We start from the raw sequence: 24,737 nt of genomic DNA, 5'->3' as shown, positions 1-24,737 counted from the left end.
ATATTTTGAAATGATTTATTGATTTAAAACAAAATGCTGGCCCATGATGATTTGCCACTCATAATAAAACACTTAGGATCAATACCCGGCATGCACCACTTTAATAACACTAGCTAAAATTAAAAACTGCTTTCTGCTATTGCCTCTAAATAACCTAAAATTTTATGTAATTTTAAAAAAGCCACCACAGAAACCGCAAATTCACGTAAAAGCAACAACTTACTTAGAAAACAATGCACAAACATTAGCCGGGTCCAGCGATTATGACTTACGATCTCTCAACAGTGGTGCCCCCAACGGTAGCCGAAATCGCCAATAACCACATACATACATCGAGAGTACCATTTAGAGGATAATAATTTTTCCAAAGGTACATATTTTCTCCAAAGTATGTAAAAAAGACATTTGAAGAGTGAACACATTCAGAATTCTTACCATGAAAATGTACTAGAAAAATCGTACAATATTTGGCAAAAAAAATTACTAGGTGTTAGTGGCTTCCGTGAAAAATCTTAATCTTTTGCAAAGAAAAACACCTGTAAATCAGGAAACAGTCTCTAGTTCATGTTAAATAATAATTAATTACCTACATTAAAACCAGTAGTACCAGAATTTATATAAAATAATGGTCACATTTTTATTACTTCGTTTTTGTTTTGACTGGACTTTCTCCATAGTATTTAACATAAAAATCGCAATAAATTTCATTCATAAACGTTTTTCTTTTCTGAAACATAAAACCCGAGAAATTACTTCAATGTGATTTCATTTTTACTCAGGTTCAGTGCTACGATATATTATGATAATTAGCATTTTCCATTTACAAGCAACCAAGTTTTCTAACCTAAGTTGTTCAAGGAAAAAATCTGACATAAATATCGCTCGGTACGGCCAGAGTACGGCGGTACACATAACCTCACCTCCGAACTCCGCCGGCTGAGTTAATTCAAGCAAGCAGAACAGCTTACTTGGCAGGGGTGAGGGACGAAGTAAGATACTAACCAATACTAAGATACTGAGATGGTAAAAGGAACGTGCCATTAAGTTAGTATCTTAAGTTAAACTCAGAATTAACTTAGTATTCTGCCAAAAGGAAAGCAGCAATTAACTCCAAAAAGGGTTTAAACAAAAATATCCCTAACAATAATAAACTTTAACCATAACAATTATAATAACATAACATTTCAAAATTAAAAAATGTTATGTTAAAATAAATAAACATTTTTATTTTAACATAACATTTCTGTGTAGACCAAATGCTTTATATAAAGTTCATTAATTTCATTCAGTTATTCATTCTTCGAAGCTAATAAAAAAATAGATAATGGCTTTAGTTTGTTAAAACTGGGTTCTGTTTAAAAAATAGTGATTTATTGGAGATTTTCCAGCTTTCATTCACATTTTTAATTTTCAGTTTTCAGTAACGTCAAATAAATACATGCATACAGGCTGTCTCAAAAATGGCGCTCAATCTCTTGAGGGGTTAAACTATTTGAAGAGTTGAGTTCAATTTCGTTGTGAATTTTTTTCCTTTGACTATTTTCTAAGTTATACACATTTTAAAATAAGCAAATTTGGCAACATTGGTTGGTATGCACAATCAACTAAACCAATTCTCCTTTGAGGTCAATGTTGCCACTGTTATTTTAGCGTATTTTGCTAGGTCATTACTCTAAAAAGAATTACTTCGGTGTTGTTCCACTACCTAAAGGGGTCTTGGAAAAAGTAACATTGTAAAGTAATTTATAATTCAGCTGTAAAATTTGGTAATAAAGGAGATACATCTCTTTGAAATTACCATATTTAAGAGCAAGTTATACAAAATCTGTTGGTCCGATCAAATTTTGTATTGAGATTTACCTTCCCAAACTTCTATTCTTTAAGACCCTTAGGAGATTGGGCGCCATTTTTGAGACACCTGTATATTCAATATATGTGCCTAATACAATCAGGACAAAAGAAAACTAAAAACTCAAGTAGAACTAATACAAAAGATATAAATAAATAATAAGGGGATTCAAAATCATAGAAATTTTTTTTTGAGAGGATTTCCCTTGACATTCAAGGTGCAAACGCTGCAAGCATTCGGGGCACTTTTTCAGATTCCGCATTATTATCGGAAATTTTTGCATTGTAAATCAAAAATCTTATCAATTATGTTATCAATACAATAATATATTTTTCATAAAAGAACAAAAAAAAAACGAGTCCATGAGAAATTCACATAGTTATTCCCTATTTGGATTATTTAATTTTTTTTTTAATTATTATAAAAAATAATCGCGTTCACGACAATATGATCTGGAAGAGTTTGTCACTAAAAAGTTCAATCCACAATAATAGAACGATACACAAAGACATTAACGAACTAAACAGCTGAATAAAATGAGTGCCAGATTCCGATCATTGGTCAATGGTCCACAGCATTTTGTGATACAAGCATTTGAATATTTTTTATCAGTGGTAAAATTGTATAAATTTTTAAATTTTAATATTTATATGTAGGTACATTGAACGAGACTGACAGAAGATCGACTAACCAAGATAGCCAAAAACTACAAACTACATGGCACAAGACCTACCGGAAGACCATCGAAAAGATAGAACAGCTGACAATCCATCTCACAGGAACTAGGAACAACAACAAAAAACCCAGTATTGAACAGGCAATTCGCCTACAGAAAGAGAAGGAGGAAGAAGAACTCACTTCAGAACTGCTTCTATCTTCTTAAGTAAAACCTTCTTATAATTCAAAAAGTTCTGTATATAGATCCCGATGAGCTAATTTCTTGCAAATTCTAGGTGTTTTTTTTCCATTTTCTGCGCGGTTTCTGATTTTGTTGAGTGTTATAGTAGTACGATCCCCTATTACTAAATGACCAGTGTTCTCGCCACCAATAATAACAATTAATGCCAAATGTGGTATTAATTTCAATTGCAAATAAGTCCCTTGTTGCCCCTTTATCTCAACGAAGATAGTAAAAAATGTTATGAAAGATTGAACATGGCCAACGAAATGTACAAGTGTGTTTGTCTGGTTGAAAAAAAAGATGCATTAATCAATACAGTATGAACAAAATAATTAGTTTTAATTCATTATTGTGAAAGTAAGATCTTTAGTAATACATGCGCGGTTAACAAAACAGACTAAATAAGAGAATTATGAAAAAAATCAACTGTTAACACGGTGATGAATAGACCATTCAATAAATATTTTTACTTTTGTAAAAAAAAACTATAATAAATTTGCACCCAACAATGAAGTTATTAAGTCATTACGGCGGCCCTTCTACTACGAAAGTAGTGAAATTAAGCAGTCCCTGGTGCGGTCAGTGTGCGGATGGGTGACCACCGGAAGAAACCGCGTTCCGTTGTGCCTTCAATTATTCGTAGCTTCATTACGTGACTTCAATATTGTCTGCAATCCATAATGCCGTATGAACAAACTCCGACGTGGATGTCGTGTAAAAAGTGGGCGTATATCAAAAAACAAATGGTATTAAAAAATAATGGGTTCAGAGGAATTATCATTACTTGAGAGAAATATCCATAACGATAAATAAACCAGCCTCGATGTCCTATCCCCTTCTCTTTTTTTACAATCAATAAAATATTTTTATTTCTGATAATTCTGACGGAACCTCGTGTAACACGACTATTAACTAATATATTTTTGCACTTCTCTCGCTATTAGGTCCACGAGACGAGTATCAAAACTGTGAAAAACAATCTAAAGATCTGTAGAGCAATCCAGATTCTCAATTTTGCAAAATTTTGCAATAACAGCCTTGACCTTGCTGAAATAATTGTTTTAAATCGTCGACCTCTACGAGAGAGCAACGATTACCTTTTACCTTGACAACAATGAGGTTATTCTTCCGGTTAAGAGCAGCGTTTGACAAAAGTGCTCGTGTCCGTGACAACAATTAAATTTTATGAATTTGTTTCCCAATTTGTAAGGTGGGTAAACAGCCGGATCCGCGATATTCCGATAAAATTGGGTACCAATTAAATCGAATAATTCGTGGTTTAACGAAGTTTATTACAGGAAGATTAGAACGAGATATAAAAAAAGATGACGATGATAATAATAGTAACGGTGATTTTGAGCTTTAGATCGTGCGCTTTTTTGTGCCCAACGCCAATTATCGAGAAAAAAGTATCTCGACCACATATCCTTTCACTAACAAGCTGCTCTTGATTAGCTCGAGCCCTGTTAAAAACGGTTTTAATGATTAATTATGGTTTTTGCTACGTTTAATTGTTTTTTGTAGAAAACACCCAATTAATATTTGAACGGTTTCAAAACACACACGCTAATTGGCGGGTTTTAAAATTTCGTTACATCTGCATGACTGCGACAATGTTACTGAACTCTTCGCGATAGGAATTTGTACTCGTTCTAAACATACCCGCCTTTTTCACCAGTCGCAGAAGACCCATTTCGATGTTTTGTTGTCGGATAAAGCGACAATTATCGCCACTTTTAATCCAGCTCGCTTCACCTCGCAGCTTGTCCACTAGCCTTGATCTTAAGAAAACAAACGTACCTGAAACAATAAAAAATAATTAAGCTGGTGTAAAAATTTAAATAATTGCCATTGTTAAAAAACGAGAATGGCTTGCGCGGCTGTTCTAAAGTAGAACGTTCAATTATGCTAACTTTAAGAATTTTATCTCTGCCATCACGGAATTATCTCCTAGATTCACCGTTTTCATAGTAATAACTGCGTGGGTTGAATCTGCGAGTCATATTTTACTTTGGCACTTGAATAGCAAAAAATGTGCCATTTTATAGATCGAAAAAATGAGATGGTAAATTAGTTAACAACCTGAAAAGATTATTTAGTACTTTTATGACTCCTCCAGTTGATCTAGATGAGATAATGGAAGTCATCAAGACCAGCTAAAAGCATTTCATTTGCAATATAATATTCGCAGGAAGAAACAATGGTTCTGAAAACATTTTTATGGTTCTTGAAATGATAAAAATGTTGAATGTTTGTTAATTCTCATGAATATTAATACGTACATTAATAATATGTACATATAAATTAAAAATTTTGTTTTTTACTTAGGAAAACTGGCGCTAATACCTAACAATAAGTACATATTTGTTTCTAATTTTGCTAATAAAAATAATACCTCATCAAGTTAGAAGTTTCGTAACAGAATAATTTCCTGAAGCAAAATTTTGTATTAAGGCTTCTCCAAATGAAAATTTAAAAACTGAATGAAGTAAACAAGCACAGAGAAATTCTGTATCTTTTCTTACAAATTTTGAAAGTAGATAAGTTTCCGCAAGGAATTTCTAAAAAATATATCTACATATCTTTTAGCTATTATTTTTACTACTTTACTACTATAAAACATCACTTTCTAAACTTGTCGCGAAATATACCATTGTCAAGAAACCCTTAGGCTTTTTATTTTTATAACTCAATGCAATACAATTATTTAAAGGAAGAAGTATTTTTGCGCCCCTCGCTTCTTCGTGAATGTACGAATTCCAGGATCGTGTTGCAGTTGTAGATCATCCACGATGATTAGGCGTGGTTCCAGCAATTTTCCGACCCAACAGAAATGAGTGACATTTGTCAAAGCCCAGACGTTGACCACCAGCCGCTGACGCAGTAGCAGGACTCGCAGTCATATTCCTTTTGTAGTGAGCTGAATTTCCAGGAAACCGTTGATTGAGCTCGCAGGAACGAAGCGTTTAATGAACGTTCGAAATAGAAATAAACAGACGTTGGTCATTACAATGATTAAGTGCGGTGTTGTAAATCACGCCGTTATTGCTGGATAAGTTGAATGCTGATGTATGCGACGCAAGTAACATTTTAACATTAGAACGTCTACTTGAAACGTTGCCAACAAAACATAATATGTAATCCTTTTTCCTAACCACCGTGCCACGACATTTACTCAAAAATTCCAATTCAGGACACCCACGTGGTGCAATTTTTCCACTCCACTCAGAAAAACTTTCTAACTAGATGAAGAAATGAACTCTTCCGAGTCGGTCGATTATGCATTCAAACCCGTGGCAAAATTATAATTATTGTTGAAAGGAAACCCACTTGCATATATTTGATATGTCGATCTATGCAAATGCTGCATGCGCCTTCCCACTAAAAATACTTATCACAGGTATCCGATGTAAGCGGTGGTCATAAATCATTCCTCGAACATTAATATTAATTACAGCAAATTAGTTGGTCACAATTCAAAAAATCGCAGGAAATCCAGGATCGTGTGAGGTCACAGCGAACGAGAGGATGAAATACTGCACAGAAAAAACAAAATGACACACAAGATGCTGTTAGATTTTCTATTTCTGGACGACAAATATGTGGACCCGATGACAACTCTGTTTATAACTATCCAGTTTCAACAACGGACTAAAAATCTGGAAAGCTCGGACCGGTGTCGGAGATTTTATCGTTCGTCGACATGCAGTTTCCCTCTTTCATAACCTGCTGAAGCGTCCAAACACTTTAACGGAAGCCATCCACCTTGAACAAGGCTAAAAATCATCGAAGTCGAAAAAACCACTTCTCCAGAAAGAACTGTCGACGTAACATTATAATAATGATATGCACCGGCATCGACTCCGCTAATTGGCATTGCATTATTATTCAGCTTGAAAATGCCAACTTAAATGGTTCCAGATATTAGCAATTATACCAAATCGAAGGTTTAAAAACTAGACGCAATCAAGATAACGACAAGAGCAACTTTGCCCAATAACTCGGCAAAAACGTCTGCTCTTTGCAATGTTAATTAAAAAAGACTTACTGATAATCATCTGAAAGTTGTGAGTTATTGTTTAATACGTGCGATGCTGTAAATTATTAATTTCTACGAAGCGCTAGTTCGACCACGATGAAAATGAAGTTGTACAATACGAGAAACCAATCTTTACAAGTAATTAATTTCTGGTTGTATTAGCAATAAATTGAGACGTTTGGAATTAAAAGCGAAGCGTTTGTCCATTACCAATAATAATCTGTTATCGCTGCTGTTCCATGGCATTAAAAAGTGTAATAGCTTTGAGGACAGTATAAATATACATTAAACGATTAATGTGCACCTGCATCCATTAAAGATACCATTTTCATATTGAGATATTACTAAACGACTGCACCTTGCTTCGCAAAAACTGTTACCCCAAACTACTTCACAATAGAGAAAGGAGGATATAAGAGACAGAAGCTAATTAAAAAACACATTTTACAGAAAATTTCATCACTGGAGTTCTTTTCTTTTTATTTATTGGCACAAATTATTAACTATTTGGATGGAACAGTGTTAAACTGGAAACGGTGTTTTAGATATTGCAAAAATAAAGAAACAACGAATGGTTTTTAATAATTTTAATAAATTTCCACTGCTCCTATTTTAAAACATTTTATGATCTAAAATATTCCAGCTGATGCACAAGGCAAATAACAAAATGTGAACTGGAGTTTGAACAACTTTTTCAGAAAATTACTTTCGATACTTCCAAAGCAAATTATCGAGGATTTGCCCTTTTCGCCACACCTCAGTTGGCTGGGTTTAAAACTTACAGTAGATAGATGCACCTCATGAAGTTCCACAGATGCAGAAAAATTCAAATCTACTCATACAGATACCGAAAGTGTCAGACTAAGTACATTCATTTTAAATACAACACAATTGCCTCTAATACTGACCGCAAGAATACATTCTTCAAGGAGCTATAATTCAAGAGGATAAAAATTGCAACACGAGCCGTAGGCGAGTGGTGGAATCATCCGACTCAATAATAGCCATTATACGCGAGTAGAAGACTATGCTTTCTCTACGACTATATAAAAAAAAACAATCTCTGAAAATTGATTTTAAGTTGATTTTTTTAATATCTGACAATTCAAATTGTGCCTCGTTTAGCGGTTGCTATGCGACGCGCGACTTACTGTTTACAAACGCATCCGATTGGCGATCTGCCCGTGTAGAATTAAAATACGACGGATGTGATTGGCTGACAGCCGTGGATTCCAGTATATTCTAACACGAAATGTGGAATTGATATTATTCTTTCGTTGAATATCCAATAAGAATGCATTCATTCTTTGATAGTCGTGGAGAAAAAATATTCCTTTACAAATCGTACTGACAATTCGTAAAAAAATCTTTTATGTATCGGTTTTCTTGATTTTATTCAAAACAATACTTTTAATTAAAGAAACTTGAATTTAACGCATGTTGGAATATTTTAAAATATAACAGATCAACAACTAAATAAAATTCAGAGATAAATGTTTGTTGTTTAGTTATAAATGTTTTGTTTTTGTTGGCGTACTTTCTAAGTGTGTGTTATCTGACACATTTTAAATTAGTACTTAATCAAAAATAAAATTACAGATCATTAATTTCACAAAACATGCAACAAAACAAATGTTGATTACAATTAATATGATAAAAAAAACACTACACCTACCACACTATTACTTGTCTTACAATTACAAATGTAATTTACATTTCTTTTATTTTCTGAATATTTTGGACAATCAAAATTTCTACCTATTATTTTTTGGAAAACATGACACTTTCTAACGTCTTTTACTATTTGTATTGCACCTACAGCTGGTCTACTATTAACCTCGCAAGTCAAACCCTTTAATAAATACTTCAGTTATTTTTAGTAAAAGCGGTAAAATAGAAATATACTTTACGACTTGCGTTTCAACTATTTGGAAAATTACAAGGCTGGTTTTGAGCTATTTCGGCAGATTATACGGATAATTAAGTACTAACATGATTTTGTAATGCAAAAGTTATAATTGACCAGCCTATTATGACTTAATAATAGGTTCCTTAATAGCATAATCTAGGTATAATGCTCTGTGATTAAAAAACGAAAATATTAAATTTATAAAGCGTAAATTTAATCAACAAATGCGTAGGAATAAGGGTTTCTCCATCTAACAAATGTGGCATTTGATTAATACTTTTGATTGATTTATTTGCTCCATTGCGAGAGATCATCTGAGACGTCCTGGGTATACACATTTATTTCTGTGGACGACAGATGCAAACGAAGAGACGAGTTTCCCAAACAAAATTTTTGGGAGTGTGAAGATGACAAATTGTTGAGTCTAAATGAGTGAAAAAAAGCTTAGGGTAGATATGTTGGCAAAAAATCAAATACATTAGAGATCTTACTACAGGTGTTCGTATGAAAATAACGTCCCGCAAAAAAACCAATAGAATTGGTGTGCCACTATTCAATTTCGAAATTCAATAACGACCATAAAATCGACAATAGGGCCCTGTCATTTATCATAATTACGAAACGTGTGCCGACATGTACGGCTCGGCCTGGGTTGGTTATAGCAAATGACTTAACACAGTCGATCTGATACTGTACATATCACGTTTGTCGGGTTAAAATGCAAGTCAGGGTGGCGAATGAGGACGTTTCACATCAACACACCCACTTCCTTCCTAGCTTGACCACTTGAGATGTTATTGTTCATACCGACTCGTTCTGTTGGCATTCTTACCTACAAGCTAAACCTGTATCACTTGTGGCCACGTTCGACACCGAAGACGACTCCGTCGAGATTCTCCACACTCGCATTCCATCACAAAGACCCAACAGTTGCGTAAGAAGCGAGTTCTCGAATCGCATCGGCTGACAATCAGTTGCGATAATCACCCCAATTAACTAATAACCGCAACCTCAACGGCTAAACAAAGTAAATTGTGAGCTCTACAATGTGATATTTGATCGACAAACATAATGCGAAAAGTAAACGTTATCAATCGATAGTGCAGTTAATTTTCCAGATAATTTGTTCATTAAACAGGGTTTATATTTGGTTCGGATCCGGAGAAATAACGTAATTATATTGCATCAACCGCGTTCAATACCACAAACGCAATTTGTACAAGTCAAATTTCTGCTAGCCGGGCGAGCCATCGAGGATGGTCGGCTAAATTAAAGGGCGATCTTTCAACGTTAACGTTTGCTTCCAAACGAACCTGCTCACCAAATTGTGGAAAGCTCAACCTGGAATATTTTAACATTAATTAAATAACTACTAGCCTGGCAAGGGACAGAAAATGGTAGCTAGTGCACAGCTATAAGAGGTGTAGGTATCAGGTATCAAATGTGAAGAAAACAGGTGTATCGAACTATCAAATACATGACCTTAATCAAAAATTGTTAAAAAAATTAATAACATATCAGTTAAGGTGTCTGTTTTTTCGGAAGAGGATTCGGTCAAACAAAAAATTAATTAACAGAAGAAGCCAGTGAAATATGATCTAACTTATGAAGAATTTGATACGGAAATTGTAATTCCTTCCCAACACTGCTCACATTATCTTCAGCAGATGTCCCCAAAAAAATTCTCTAAAAATAAATCTAGGTTCATTGAAATGTAAAACTTAGGACAATAGCAATGCGATTTTGTATGTCTAAATTGGTACGCCTATGTCTACCAGAAAATTCAAAATTTCGTTACAATCACGATGAGAATATATGATATCCAAAATAAATTAACAAAATGATTCCCAAAATGCTCTCAATGAAACACAGAAAAATATTTTTGCAAAGATACACTTACTCCACTGCCATCTAAATGTTTTTTTTTTTTTTTAAATTTAGCGTCGAAGAGTCGATTGTGAATGAACCACTGGTCTTAAAAACACTGATTTTTCAAACTGCAGAGTGTAGATTAAAAACACAAACAACGCAAAAAGTGAGGTTTAATTAAATAGCTGCTGAACCACTCGCCTTAAAAAAGACTGATTTTTCAAATTACATATTAACAACACGCAAAAAGTGAGGTTAGATTTAAATAGCTAATCAGAGTTGTAATCCGGTGGTGCGTTCACAATCGACTCTTCCAAATTTAAAAAAACACCCTATACATTTCCGTGTAAAACTATAAATGAATAATGATAATTTAAAATTTTCTTCAGTGGTTGCTAAAATTAGGTGAAGTTCTTCAACGACAGCAACAAAAGATACAGACGTTTTGTCTAACTAACACAATAGTTTTTCCTTCTCTCTAGTGGTATCTTTTGAATTAATATAATGAATAAGTTCATACGTGACAATTTGTAAAATTTTATTAGTGGCATCTTTATTAATATTTGCAAATGTCCACTAGCTATTATAGATCATTTGTGTTCCATTTTCCTTTAAAGAGTCTTACGTTTAGGTTGAAATTGCGCATTTGCGCTATTATGGCCGGTTGCACCGCACTTTTAATCCAGTGATTAACCTTAAGTATTATTTAATTTGACAAGTTTGTTTGCACCGCACTTTAAATAACCTTTAATCTTTGTTTAGTAAAGTAGCCAAAATCGGCGAATTAACCCTTAAATAGAGTTTATGTAATGTCATTAATGTCAATGTGACTTCAAATTTAAAATCAACATGGAAGATTTTGATGACTTCTTGGAGATCATATATTTTGGTTTTCCACGGTTTCAGTTCACAAGGTGTGACTGTTTTCATGAACTGGATTAATTTATAATTTATTCGAGGTTCAATCTCACAAAAGTAAGTGTTTTACATTTTTTGATTTTAATTGAAGAGGAAATAGAATTTCCTGCTGATACGCAAGTTGTTGTAAGATAGTTCGCAATTGTTTAATAAAAGCACATTTTCCTTTAATTTTATTTACTTCTAATTCCGCTGGTTCCAATGTAGCATCACAATTAAACTCATTTGTAAGTCCTTGTACAGTTCTTTTGTTAACGATGCTCAAAATCAATTCACTACTTGAATTCCCTTTATTGTTCTTTTTGGATCCTCCACCAGTCTTGTGTGTTTCCTTTTTTTCTTTAGCAGCCGTTTTTCATGTTTGTTGGACACACTTTAAGAAAAATCTGTGTAGCGGCTTCCCGGGTTTTGACTTTAAAATCCTCGGCAATTTTCGGCCAATACTTATTTTTTTCCTCCAAACTAACCACGTCTTTTTTGGATTCGCTATGATACTCTTGTACTTATGTTCTTATGTGCAATACTCAAAAGAAGCGTTTTTTCCTCCGGGGAATAATTCGGACAGCGTTTTCTCTTAATTTTTGTTTCGTTTTTCATCATTTTACAAAATGGAAATCATTACTTCTCGAACTTCTCACAAATTGTTTACAATTTATTCTGATTTTCCACTTTTTCTTGAAATTGTCAACTTTGAAACTGTTAAATAGTAGCGCCTCTATCGGAATTCTTCTTCCGTTGTCAAGGGGTTTTTTTACAATTCGATTATTATTGTTTAAATTAATTAATTAATTAATTAATTAATCGTGTTTACTTAAGCAACTTTAAAATATGTGGTGCAATGAAACAAATTTTAATACACCATTAAGTTTAAATCTCGTTTTAGTTAATACATGATTAACGAAAATGCGGTGCAACCGGTCACTAAAAAAAAGTTTGCCGAAAAATCTCCAATGGATTCTTAACTAAGCTTGTGAAATGAAAAAAGTTATGTCTATTACAAGTTAAGGATTTTTGGGTTTGTTTGTGAGCATGACACGAAGAGACTAAAAAGGAATAATCGTATAAAACACAAATAATAAAAAAATAAAAACAAACAAAGAAAATGCACTGTGTGCCAAAAAGGAAGACACCATGTACCATAAGTTAGAAGGACCTATTCGTGCACAATCGAAATTACGATAGTTGCTAAATATTAGTTCTTATACACATTTATTGCAACGTTTTTCCAATAAGGATATTCCTTCAAAAAAAAGTTTTTAATGAGTCCTCAAGAATCCCTCCACCGCTTCTTTCAAGTATTCATCCGAAGAAAAACTGTGTCACCTCAAGTGCCAAATTTGGGCTGTAGGGTGAATGGTCCATCTTTACAAAGCCGCATTCGGATTTAGCGAGCTTTGTGAAATTTGCAATTGTCATGACGCCGCATAATCTTTTGATCACAGTTGTTGGGATTTTTTTGCTGTATGACAGTTTTCAACTTTCTGATTGTTTCTTTATAGACTTCTCCTGTTATTGCAGAACGCTTTTTCATGTATTCAATCAGTAAGATTCCTTCATATCCCAGAACACAGTCGCCACCAGCTTTCTTGATGAATTCTGCTGCGTTCTTGCTTTTTGGCGGTGGAAATTCCTTGTAGACTCACTGCATGGAGTCTTGTTTTATTGGTGGATCCCAGTGATATAGTCACGTTTCGTCACCTGTTACAATTTTCGAAAAAAGCTCTTCGTCGTCAGCCAAAGCTCAAGTTTTTCTCGGAAATGTGTTGCCGACACAGTTTTTCTCCGGGATTAAGCAATTTCGGAATCCAACGTGCTGAGACCTTATTCATTCGTAAATGTTCCTGAAAAATGTTTAATACAGTAGCTTCCAATATCCCTACTTCATCAGCAATCATTGAAGCTCTTATTTTTTGATTCGCTAAGACCAGAACCTCAACTTTCTTGATGTTTTCGTTGGTTCTTGCTTCAACAGGCCTTCCGCATATGAAATTGATTCCTTACCCCATCGAAATTGTTTGGCTCAAAATGTTATCGTAAAATATGACTGCATATCTTTTCCATACACATTAATCATCCTCTGGTGAATATTCTTGAGTTTATTTCCTTCCTTCCCCGACAAGAATTTGATTGCACTTATATGTTCTAGCTGAATTTCACTCATTTTTTGTTAATTAAGGCTACAGAAAAACAACAAAATTCTTTGGATGTGAACCAAATTTGGTCAGTAAGGAATCTTGCTGCGCTCGTGGGGGTAAATTTCCCACTTGTAAAAAAAAAGTAGTATTTTATACGCATATTATAGAAATAACAATTTTCTCTGTGACTACGAATTATTGATTAAATAAAAATGTTAGTTGTTATCCGTAACGAGTCTGTTTTACTCATCGGGTTGGGAGAATTTCACAAAAGCGTTGTGCGAGTTTTTGTTATAATATTTCATGGAAGATGGCAAAAGCAAAGAAGGCTTAAGCAACGTTGATGGTTCATTTGAAGTTGCTTCTCGGCATGTTTCGGCCAAATTCAGTTTAAATCTGGAGCACTTGAAATATCTTAACATTAATTAAATAACTCTTTGGTTCTGAGAAAACGGTAATTAGCAATGTATTGAGTTAATAATAATCCCCGTGGTATTCATTACACTGAATACTCATTTAATTAGCTCATTAGTTGTTTAATTGATGTTACAAACTTCTCAAGCGCTGTAAATAAACTTCTTTGAGAGTTTTGGTCAGAAGTGGGATTCACTCCGAAACGACAGAGCCTGTAGTTCGTAATTAATTTTCTTAAATGTAGCCAAATTTTTCTTTTAAAAACGTCCGTAATAAAGAGCGGCTTTTATGCGCAACACGGAGTTACTTTGATGGTTTTATTGAAGTAGCTAACAAATTAGACAAAGCGGAATAATTAGTTTTGATATTCTAATTAAACCGTGATCATACATCTTGTCCGAAACAATGACAGGGAATTAGCCGGAGTAACCTACCAAAAGTACACAGAAAGCGTGCGAAAAATAATTAAAAATACAGGCTGGATTTTATGGGCGCGCTTTATTAAAGTGGGAGAAGAAAAATGAGAAAAACTTTTATCATATCAACTGTTTGTGTGAGAAATTACATTTACAGACGAAGCTAAAAATACGGCCGAGGAGAAAATGCAATACCATTACCGAATTAAATATTTGTTTCCGGCAATTTTAAATTGAATTTGCTACACGAATACGAATACTTCTCTATATACTCACACAAACTTCGATTGTTTTGTTTATCGTTAGATTTTATGAATATTGAACTTACAAACAATATAGACTTTCCAGTGCGAGTACGCAAACTTCTTTGGAACTCTCGCTACATCCAAGAAGATTGATGTTAATAAGTAATCCCTACACCAAACAGCATTATTCAAAACCTCCTGCAAGCCAAGATGAGAATTAAAACGAACTTCGACCGACATCAAACCCTTAACAACGATTCACAAAACTGCCCATTATAACAAGTCGAATTGTAAAATTGAAACAAACTCGTACCGGAGTGCTGATACGAAACCACTCCACCATATCCTCTAGATTTTAATCTCACAGGGCATATGTGGGCTAGCAAATTCACTTACACCTGTTTACCAACTATCAGGAAGTGCTTTTAAGCATTACCAAACACAGCAGATGGTCCTGGACAATTTTGGTAGTTAAATTAATACGAATTATAAAACAGAATAACAAAAAACATTTCGAGTGCACAGCTTAGTTGAACATCGGTACCATTTGATCTATTTAAATAAGCAGATGCACGGTGGAAAACTCGAAAAATCCATTAAACCAAATAGGGGAAGTTAATTTACCAGTCGACGAATGAGGTAACCGTCAAGTGTTAATATTTTCAAGAACTAGTCTGTCAGACTAGATAAAAAACATACAATTGCCTTGCAGCAAACACAAAAGTGTTTCAGCAGTCAGCAGATGCATCTGTTAACTCTACTTCGATTCCTAATACATCTGCACTTCCAGATAGATATAAACGAAATTATAAAACTCCAACAAGAGATTCCCGAAAAAAAATCACCCAAACAACTCTTTAATGACACTATACCACAACAACAGGTGTCACAGCTCGATGTCGAAAAACAGTAGCACAAGATATTCCATTGATTTATGTTGTTCTTACTGAATACGGGTGAAATATGTTATTCTGAATGATTATCCTACTTTAGCAAAGCTGAGAACATACAGGGTATTTCACGAGTGATAATGAGTCCGACGGAATTGAAAATGCAACAAACCCACAATACATTTCCGGAAAAAAACTGGATATTTTAATTTCTATATCCAGATTTTTTCCGAAATGTATTGTGGGTTGCATTTTCAATTCCGTCGGGCTCATTTTCACTCATGAAACACCTGTATATTGTTTACGTTGAAAAAAAAGGTAAAATTACTTCTTCACCAGTTTCATGTGTTCCGCAAAATAATGAAAGTAACATTCACATAATAAAAAATAATAACACAAATATGTTACCTTCGTTTAAAATTCCATAAAATACCTTCATCATTACGAACAGATCTTTGGGCCAGTTCTCCCAATAAAAACACTCTGGGTGAGCTTCATCATCTTATCTACATGGACTGAGCTTCTCCTTTACAACCAAAATAAAATCTGCAAAATGTGAATGGGTAATATACAGAAATAAAAGCCAACTTCCTAGATGAATTATGTATAGAGTTTCTGAATACGACTGTACGACTGTAGTGCTGCTCAATTAGTAATTACAATTACTCTCCAGGCTACATATTAGTGTCAAAGTAAAGCCCCAAATTTGCTGGATAGCTTGACCGTGAACATCAAGGGTGCGGGCATAGAGACCAGCAAGGCCGTGAAGTACCTGGGGGTTTACTTTGACACCGACATGAGGATGACGGAACACGTAAGAAAGGTTGCGAGCCGAGCGGAGACCAACATGGCCAGAATACTGCCGAAAGTCCGAGGAACGCGGTACACGGAAGACGGCTCATGGCTAGCGTCGTGAACTCGGTCGTGCTCTACGGAGCGCCCATATGGCAGAAGGCGCTTCAGCATAAGAAGTACAAGGAGAAGCCAGGAAGGGTGGAGAGACTCATCGCGCTCAAGGTGTGCTCCGCGCGTACTGCACGCTGTCCACCGTGGCGCTGCAGAAAAGGCCAGAGCGCATCAGGAAGGGCCAGGCAGTGCGGTAGAATTAAGGTCGCACACTGTCGGGCAGTGGCAAACCAAATGGGACGCGGAAGATGAAAGGGCACAGTAGACAAAAAAGCTCATACCGAGGCTGGAACCGTGGTTGGGGAGGAAGCACGGAGAGCAACCCTTCCATTTAATGCTGTGTCTGATGGGACACGGGGTCTTCGGAAGATACCTCAAGAGAATAGGAAGGAGGGAAACGGACGCGTGCTGGTAATGTCGGGAACAGAACACCCCGGAACACACCATGTTCCGCTGCGCGCGGTGGGTAGCGGCAAGAATGGAGGCGGAGATGGTGACTGGAGCGGAGCTGAATGCGGAGAATGTGGTGAAGGTGATGCTGAGGAGTCAACCCGAGTTGGTCATGAGGCAAAAGGAGGCTGACGAAAAAAAAACAAAAACGTCAAAGAGGAGTGTCCCAGAACCTAACTTAGGAAGATTTTAGGAGGGACCTGTTTTAGATTTATAACTTTTAAATTTTTAGATTTACTGTCTGCGTGTTTACTTTTTGCGTTTGCATTTGTCGGTGTAGGTCATGGTTTACGTACAGTGAAAGGCGAGAAGGCGCCCTAGAGAAGGTACTCGAAGTAATGCCAAGAGCGGTTCCGAGTACCTGGTAGTAAATACGGGAGGGGTTTTAGCCGGTAGGAGTCCGGCACTACCCGGCCCGATACATCATAAGGGCCGGGTGTCCATGATGGATTTATCCTCTCCATACAAGAAAAAAAAAAGGCTACATGCTAGTGTTGCCGTATTTGCATTACTACTTTTTCATTGGTTGATCTTGAATCTTCTTTTTTCTTTTTGATTTTCTGTAGCAGCCTTATCCTCAGATTTTCAGTACTTCTTTTACTCTTAAGCCACAATATGGCAAAACTAATAATTATTTCTCATAGAACTACATATATGTAAAGTCGTCACGTGTTCCACTGGTTGTGAAAAATTTCTTAAAATGCCCAGAGTTCCTGCTGCACGACGATTTAGACTAATTTGAAACAAGGCGAATTATTGACATGAAGGACATATTAGTTTTTTCGGGAAATAGCCAGGTTAGACATTAGCGCTCCTACCGTTACGAGAAAATGTAGAAGATCTGACACCAGGCAGGTTTTGGTCGTCCTAGAACTGTCCAAGGAAGCAAAAAAGGACATCTGCGGCTTCTTGCTGTACCAATTCGAAATAAAAGCATTCGGCAAGTCCTTGATCCTTTCATTGCAACTACCGGGCGTGTAATTTCCAGAATTACTAAATCGGTATTTGATTGCAGCAGGACTGCATGCTTATTGTTCTTTTTAGGTGCTACCACTTAGTTCCTGGTGCATGTCACAAAATTCGTCGCTTTAATGGTGTAAAGTAGACTTGGAAGCGACGAGTTCAGATTTTGCTTAGGAAATCATGACGACCGTAGATGAGTTAAGCGTTTTGGGAGTGAAAGACGAAATATAGAGTTTGCATTAGAAAGGCATTCAACAATCACTGAAAGAATTATGGTTATGACTTATGAGAGGGCTGTAAGCTTGCTATCTCCAAACTCTTCCCAATATATTTTTCAGCCGGACAACGCCAGACCCCATACATCTCGTCGAATTTGCAGCTTTTACAAACGTCTTATATAGAAATTCTTGACTGGTCGATGAGGTTTCCAGATTTATCGCGAATACAGATGTGTGGGATAGCACACTCTTGCCCTTACCTCAGCAGCCAACAAAGCTAGAGCAACTTTGGGCACGTGCACAGCAAGAAGACTGGTGTGTTACCCAGAATTTACACATTTTACTTTTAGTATTTTAGATGAAAAGACTGAAGTACCAATATGCTCGTATTACTAAAATTTCTTTTCAAGAAAAGTTAAAAAAGTTGTCTTCTTGGCAAAATTTTTGAACTTTGAGTAGTTCAAAAGAGCGCACTTTGTTTACACCTCCTTCAATTAGTTAATTAGAGTAAAAACAACTATCTCGTCGATTTTTTCATCACTAATTGATATTCCTGTCACTTCCGGCGTCTGGTTTTTCCATTGAATGGTCGTTCCTCGCCCAAAAGATGACTAGCGTATCTCCGCAAGTGTGAAATTGGTTCCTGCGAGCCTTCCGCACGCACCAATTATTGTTAAGTATAGGTTTTTGGCGTGTCTTTAGATACAGTTCTTTGTAAAAGTGTGACAATTTCGGCGGTCCAATTAAAGTTCCACATGAAAACGGCGAGTGCGTCTCCGGTTTTGCAATTAGCGTCGTAGAGTGTGCACGTTTCGGGTTGTGTGCGGCGTGCGAGACAATCGCTTTGTTGCGGTTGTTAATTATGTATTAATTAAAATGTTGATGAATCACCCCCAATTGTGTCATACTTCAGCGTTCGTTATTAGAAATTTATCCTTTGTCTCGATTTTACAATACGCATCAATGTCTTCTCGAAAATGCGTCCGTGTAAACACGATCAACCCTCGACCATCCTCGGCCGACTATTTTTCCAACTTCAACCGCCCTTTTTTATTATTAATCAGGACGATTTATCGTTGTATTCTAAAGAAGCAGGATCTTCACTGAAGCAGGTCTAATGACGTTAAGAGCCGAGGCCTGTGGCCAGTTTGTTTTATGAAGGGGATATTTGCAGAAATCGATGGCTGCCGCCGCCAGCACCACCACCACTACAGCCGCTGCCTCCACTAATTACAAACGACGTCTAATTAACGATATATAGGAAATTGTTCTGCAATACTTTGAAGTACCAGCTTTGGATTACTACCGATGATGGATTTAATTAATTAACAGATTACTAATTAACTTGATTGAAAATTTTATAATGGAAAGTTCTTTAATGTACTCCACTCTTCAAAGAACTTTTGCTTTACAGCGCCTTTTTGTCAGCCACACTTCTCCGATTTTTCTTCCGTTCTACACCGATTTCCCCAACTTTCTTGTAAAACATCAAACATTAAAAAATGCGATTCAAAATGCAGAAATAACATAAAAATACTTTAAAAAAAGTTATTCCTTAAGGGTTAACAATATGTCACTTGTCATAAAAACTCAAATGCCATAGTACAAACTTAAACAACTTTTGTATTTTAATATTTGGAAATATCACTAAGAAAGCTCTGCAGAAAAGTTTCCGTCGTTTTGAATTTTGTGAGTTGCTTCATCGCCACCTGTCTGAGTTTACAATAACAATTTATGTATTAATTAAAACACATAATTAGTGCGATTCTGTTTCAAAATTTAGCAATATTGTTATTGAACAACATTGATTTTGCGTAGATCAAACCAATCAACAGCTTCTTATCATAGCAACTACAACATTGGTAAATTTTAAAACAGAATCGCACCAATTGGTGGATATTGATATTTGTGTCCAATAATATTAATTTCTCCTAATTAATTACTTATAAATAAAAGCATAGCCATGTGTATTTTAAAGCTTGCTATTTAGGCATTTCTTAACTGATAATAATTGGAGCTATTTGTTTGGTTCCGACATAAAACATAATTGAAACTGCAAAAACGCTAAATCTAGTGAATTGGTGCAAATCAGGAGAGCAAAAACCCTATCTGAAAACCTTTTAAATATTTTCTTACTCGTAATAGTCTTTACAACAAAATCGTGTTTGTTTCTTTTCTGCAAGCACTTTAAACGTACACTTTATGTATTCTATAACTTAGTACAAATGTGTCTCTATTACTAGTTATTTGCACTTTTTAAAACCAAAAAACCGTAAAATCCGTCGTAAAATCCAGAGATGGAAGTAAGCCTCTTAAAAGCTAACAATACCCCTTCAGCTGTAATGAAATTTCCTCGAGCCTCAATATACCTTAACTATCGCCAATTTAAAAATTCTTATTAGCTTTTAACATCTTCTGAAATAACGTAATACACCGTTCACATTTTTGAAAACTCTCAAGCTTTATTTAAATTGTCAACTGTTTTATCTAGCGCAATCATGGAAAACTTGTTGATTTTTCGATTTTTTATTAGACCCTCTTTATTAAGTAATTTGAGTGTAGATTAAATTGGACAAGACACTGTTTTAAAGCTCCATTTTATGGGTTTGAGAAAATTAGCTTAGGTGGTAAAGTTCACCTGAACTCATAAATAACAAATGTGAAACAATCGCTGAAAAATAAGCAGTATGAAAAATACGTTACTGAAAACATTTCGTTGAGTTGTTTTAATTACATAAAATAGTAATTATTGCGCTCGGTACAAGTTCTTTGAGTTTATTGCTAAAGGAAAGTAATTTACATTAAAGAAAGGATAACCTAACAACCTGCCACTGATTCACAAGTTTATGACATTTTGTTATGAGTAAGTCAGGTGAATAATATAAAGTTGCTGCTACGTAGCGAAGATGCAAATTCTAGAAGAAACTGGGGTGGACTATTTTCTACGTTATTGAATGTATTTACAAATCGACAAAAACAATTACTTATTAAAAATAATGCCGTAATACATATGTGGACTTTTAAAAACACCATTTTCAAAAATCATAAAGAATGTCATAAAAAATACATTTGAGAATTTCTCGTTATATGAATGTTTCTCTACCTGAAGTAGCAACTTTATTTTGCATGAACATAATTCAAAAAGAGTGTTACCGGTTCTTACACGTAGGGTGTATTCTATCTTTATTACTCATAACATGTTGAAATATTCATCAGAACCAGCTTCAATACCCAATCAACTTAACGACTCATTAACTATCAGTCATACTGTTGAATGACTGAACGTCTGACTCGAATGCTGCTTTTCTTAAAACGGCTGCCATAAAAGGTGCATTACCAGGAAAAATTGCTCACTATTTTTACGGTGTTTTTACAGAAGTTCGATCTGATCATATTCCAAAAATGTACACGCTCAATTCAATAAAGATAAGAGAAAATTGCTTAAAGTAACATTATTTGCTCTTAATTGAAAACGGTTGAATGTCCAAAAATGACATATAATACTTCATCTTGTTGTGTAAAAAAAGTAATCATTGAATCCACAATTCCGTAACTTATTTCAAGCTGATACATACTCGGCAGATCAAAACTTTAGTATCCGTAGTAGTTAGTGGTGTTCTGTTCATCAAATATTTGTTAACAGAATACACATATAGACATTATATATTTGGTGAAAAAATCAAATGAAAGAAAAATATCTAAAAAATGAAAGACATTGAACAAGAACGGTACGAAATGGAATTACAGATACGAAATTATTTGATAGTTAAATTTCAATTTTAGTTTTTCACAATAGGAGATGGTGCAATATACTGGTCTATAACAGAAAAACTCCGAAAAATCTCCCGAAGCAGACGCAGAACGGACAATAGGAAACAGCGAGTGGTTCACACTCAGTTAGTCAATTGGAGTTAGTGATAGCGAATTATTATTATTGGCGAACAGAGACGGTGAATCAGAAGCGATAGTGCAAAAGTGCGTTAAATTTCTATAGTGCGGAGCAAATCTCAATTTAGTGCAAATTATAAGTAAACAATAAGATTAGTTATTGTTTTTACAAAGTCTCTTCAGATCGTCGAACCCACAATAATAGAAAACGTTTCTAGACTGAAATTCAATAATCTAACCTTACAACCTTAGAAAATTTCAAACTTTCAACTGTCGTACCTAAAAAATAAGATTGGTAACATTCATGACAATAATAGTTATTTATTATACGAGTGTGGAATGTACGATATTAGTCACGCAAGCAAAAGTTTACGGTAATTTTCTTAAGTGACTAATGAGTAATTCCACATGAGTATAATATAACATTTTATCCAAAATCGTGTGTAATTGAATTAAATATTGAAATACCTAATATATATTTATAAAATTTTGACAAGGATAACTGTAAAAAAAACGTATGTGGTGTCGACGAATGAAAACGAGGAAATACCGCTTGAAGTTATCCTCAAGGAGGAGGAATCTTCATTGAATTGAATACCATCGAAGTCAAGGGAGGTGTACGACAAAGAGTTTAAAAATTTCAACGATTGGAGAGAAAAAAAAGTCGTGAGTATCCAAATTGCAATAGCAAAAAGATTTAACGGGCAGTAAATGAAGATCTACCTTAAATATCATCGTCTGCACATCAGAACGTTGAAAATAGGGTCAACGTAATCACATCTTCTATTTCTTCAACGTTATCGTTAAATTAAATAATTTTGAGTTCTTAGTGTTGATTATTTCAAAAATCTTACGAAGGACCTAATCATTCCGTGAGTCCGAGTTCTTCTCTCACTAGGGAGTAATGATCAACATTCCTTCCCTCAAATTACCACAGTAATTCGCTTATTACACATGATTTTGGATAAAAAATTATATTGTTTTTAGAAATAGATTTCGGAGGATGTTCAATAAGAAAATATTGGGTTTGACAAGAAAATATTGATTGATAAATAAGTGCCGTTTCAATGTTTGTTAATGAATGAATGTTATATGATGGTTTATTAATTGCCCCTGGCATAAGAGTTAAGTATATTTAGTACTGAAAGATGTTTTCCACATTATTCATTCATCTTGCAATTTCCGGAAAAATTTGGCACAGGGTCTGTTAGAACGTATGGTTGCAGCATCACAGAGAATACTCTATTCGAATAGAAACATTGGATCCTGATGTCATATGGTGTTAATATGCAGAATATAACTACGTTCTCCAAAATGAGTGTAAAAGGAATGAGTGTAAAAGGCTTTTCCTCGAACCATTACTGTTGCTGTGTATAGCTGTTGAGTATCGAATTCAAATGTTCGTGGTCTTTAATAGCTCAAACTAAATAATTTTTCTTGGACTTGTCAGATACAACGACAGAAAGTTAATTGGTTGTTATAGCCATTCCCGTTGTCTTGTTTTGTTCCCCGAATCAATGCGGATTTCACATTTGCTGATTTTTCGATATTTTCTTAAGTTGTAACTATTTAGTAACCACTTATTAGGATGTATGGACTTCCTCTGATAACTCTCTAGCGTAAGGCGTTTGTTCTACAACAGTCTTCAGCACATTAACAACGTCACACCCTCGACTAGACCTTACTTTATCTCTCATCATAACTTCTGGACGGAATTTTTTAAACTACCACCGCGTTGGCCGGTCTGTTATGGTATCTAGACCATAAACGTTACATTTGCATTTTGTCTTGTTTATATTCTGAAAACAAAAAGTTTTAAAACAGTAACTTAGCTACTTAAGGTTTCCATCTTAAACATTCCAAAAACACAGTAGTCAAAACGAGGGCAGTTTATTTAGTATACTTCGTCCAGCGAGAGATTGGGAGATTTTTAATTGTAAACTTGTAACCCAACATTACAAAATGCACTAGAATACATTAGAGCATAATTTCAGAGCAAAATGTTACTGCTTGAAGGTAAATAAATAAATAATTTACACTAGGTAGTACTCTCTCTGTGTAGAACTTAGTGATTTTTATGTCAACCAATCACTCGCTGGACAAACTATAATAGGTTACCATTACACAATTATCCATCTGATAGCACCAAAAGAATTAATTTGCGGAAAGTAATTAAAAATGTAGGGTGCGAAGACTCTGTGATTCGAAACTTATTTACGATTCGCTCCAATACATTCAAGCAGAATACTTGAATACTCAAGTATGAGGAAGCAACACCAACAGAAGATGGCACTAGTAGCAAAAAGTTTTGTCGACCTGATACAGCATCCAAGGATTTTATTTCTTAAAAAAATCTATTAACAAACCAATATTTTGAGGACGAAATTCTGCAAAGAAATCGCTTGATTCCATCAAAATAAAGCTTTCAACTATATTAGAAGAAAATTACAGAACACAAAAGAGTTAGGTAATGAAATTATCACCTTTTTCATTCTTCAATACATGAGAAAGACCAATTATTATTTCTTTTGATCAATTGCATAATAACGCCTTCAATTATTTTTTATTTGAATTTTAATAAAAATGCCTAATTCGCGATTAGCATTCTCATTATAAGCTCATGTGAGATTAGTTCAGATAGTTAACCGGTTAAATAACTAAGCCTATCAGAACAAAAAACTGGTTAGCGTATTTGGCCGGTTAAATTAATTTATTAGCAAATTAAAC

At 34.8% G+C, this 24,737-nt stretch overlaps 1 protein-coding gene across 2 annotated transcripts in view; it reads right to left on the bottom strand.

The window, feature by feature from the left end:
* The window catches only part of LOC138130946 (LIM domain transcription factor LMO4.1), a 249,212-nt gene that overhangs the window by 149,572 nt on the left and 74,903 nt on the right, over positions 1-24,737 (bottom strand). The window lies entirely within an intron of this gene.

Source organism: Tenebrio molitor, chromosome 5 (genome assembly GCF_963966145.1).
Source record: "Tenebrio molitor chromosome 5, icTenMoli1.1, whole genome shotgun sequence".
In the NCBI taxonomy this organism is placed as follows: Eukaryota; Metazoa; Arthropoda; class Insecta; order Coleoptera; family Tenebrionidae; genus Tenebrio; species Tenebrio molitor.
The sequence above is the reverse complement of the archived record's forward strand: the minus strand, read 5'-3'. Positions and strand labels throughout refer to the sequence as shown.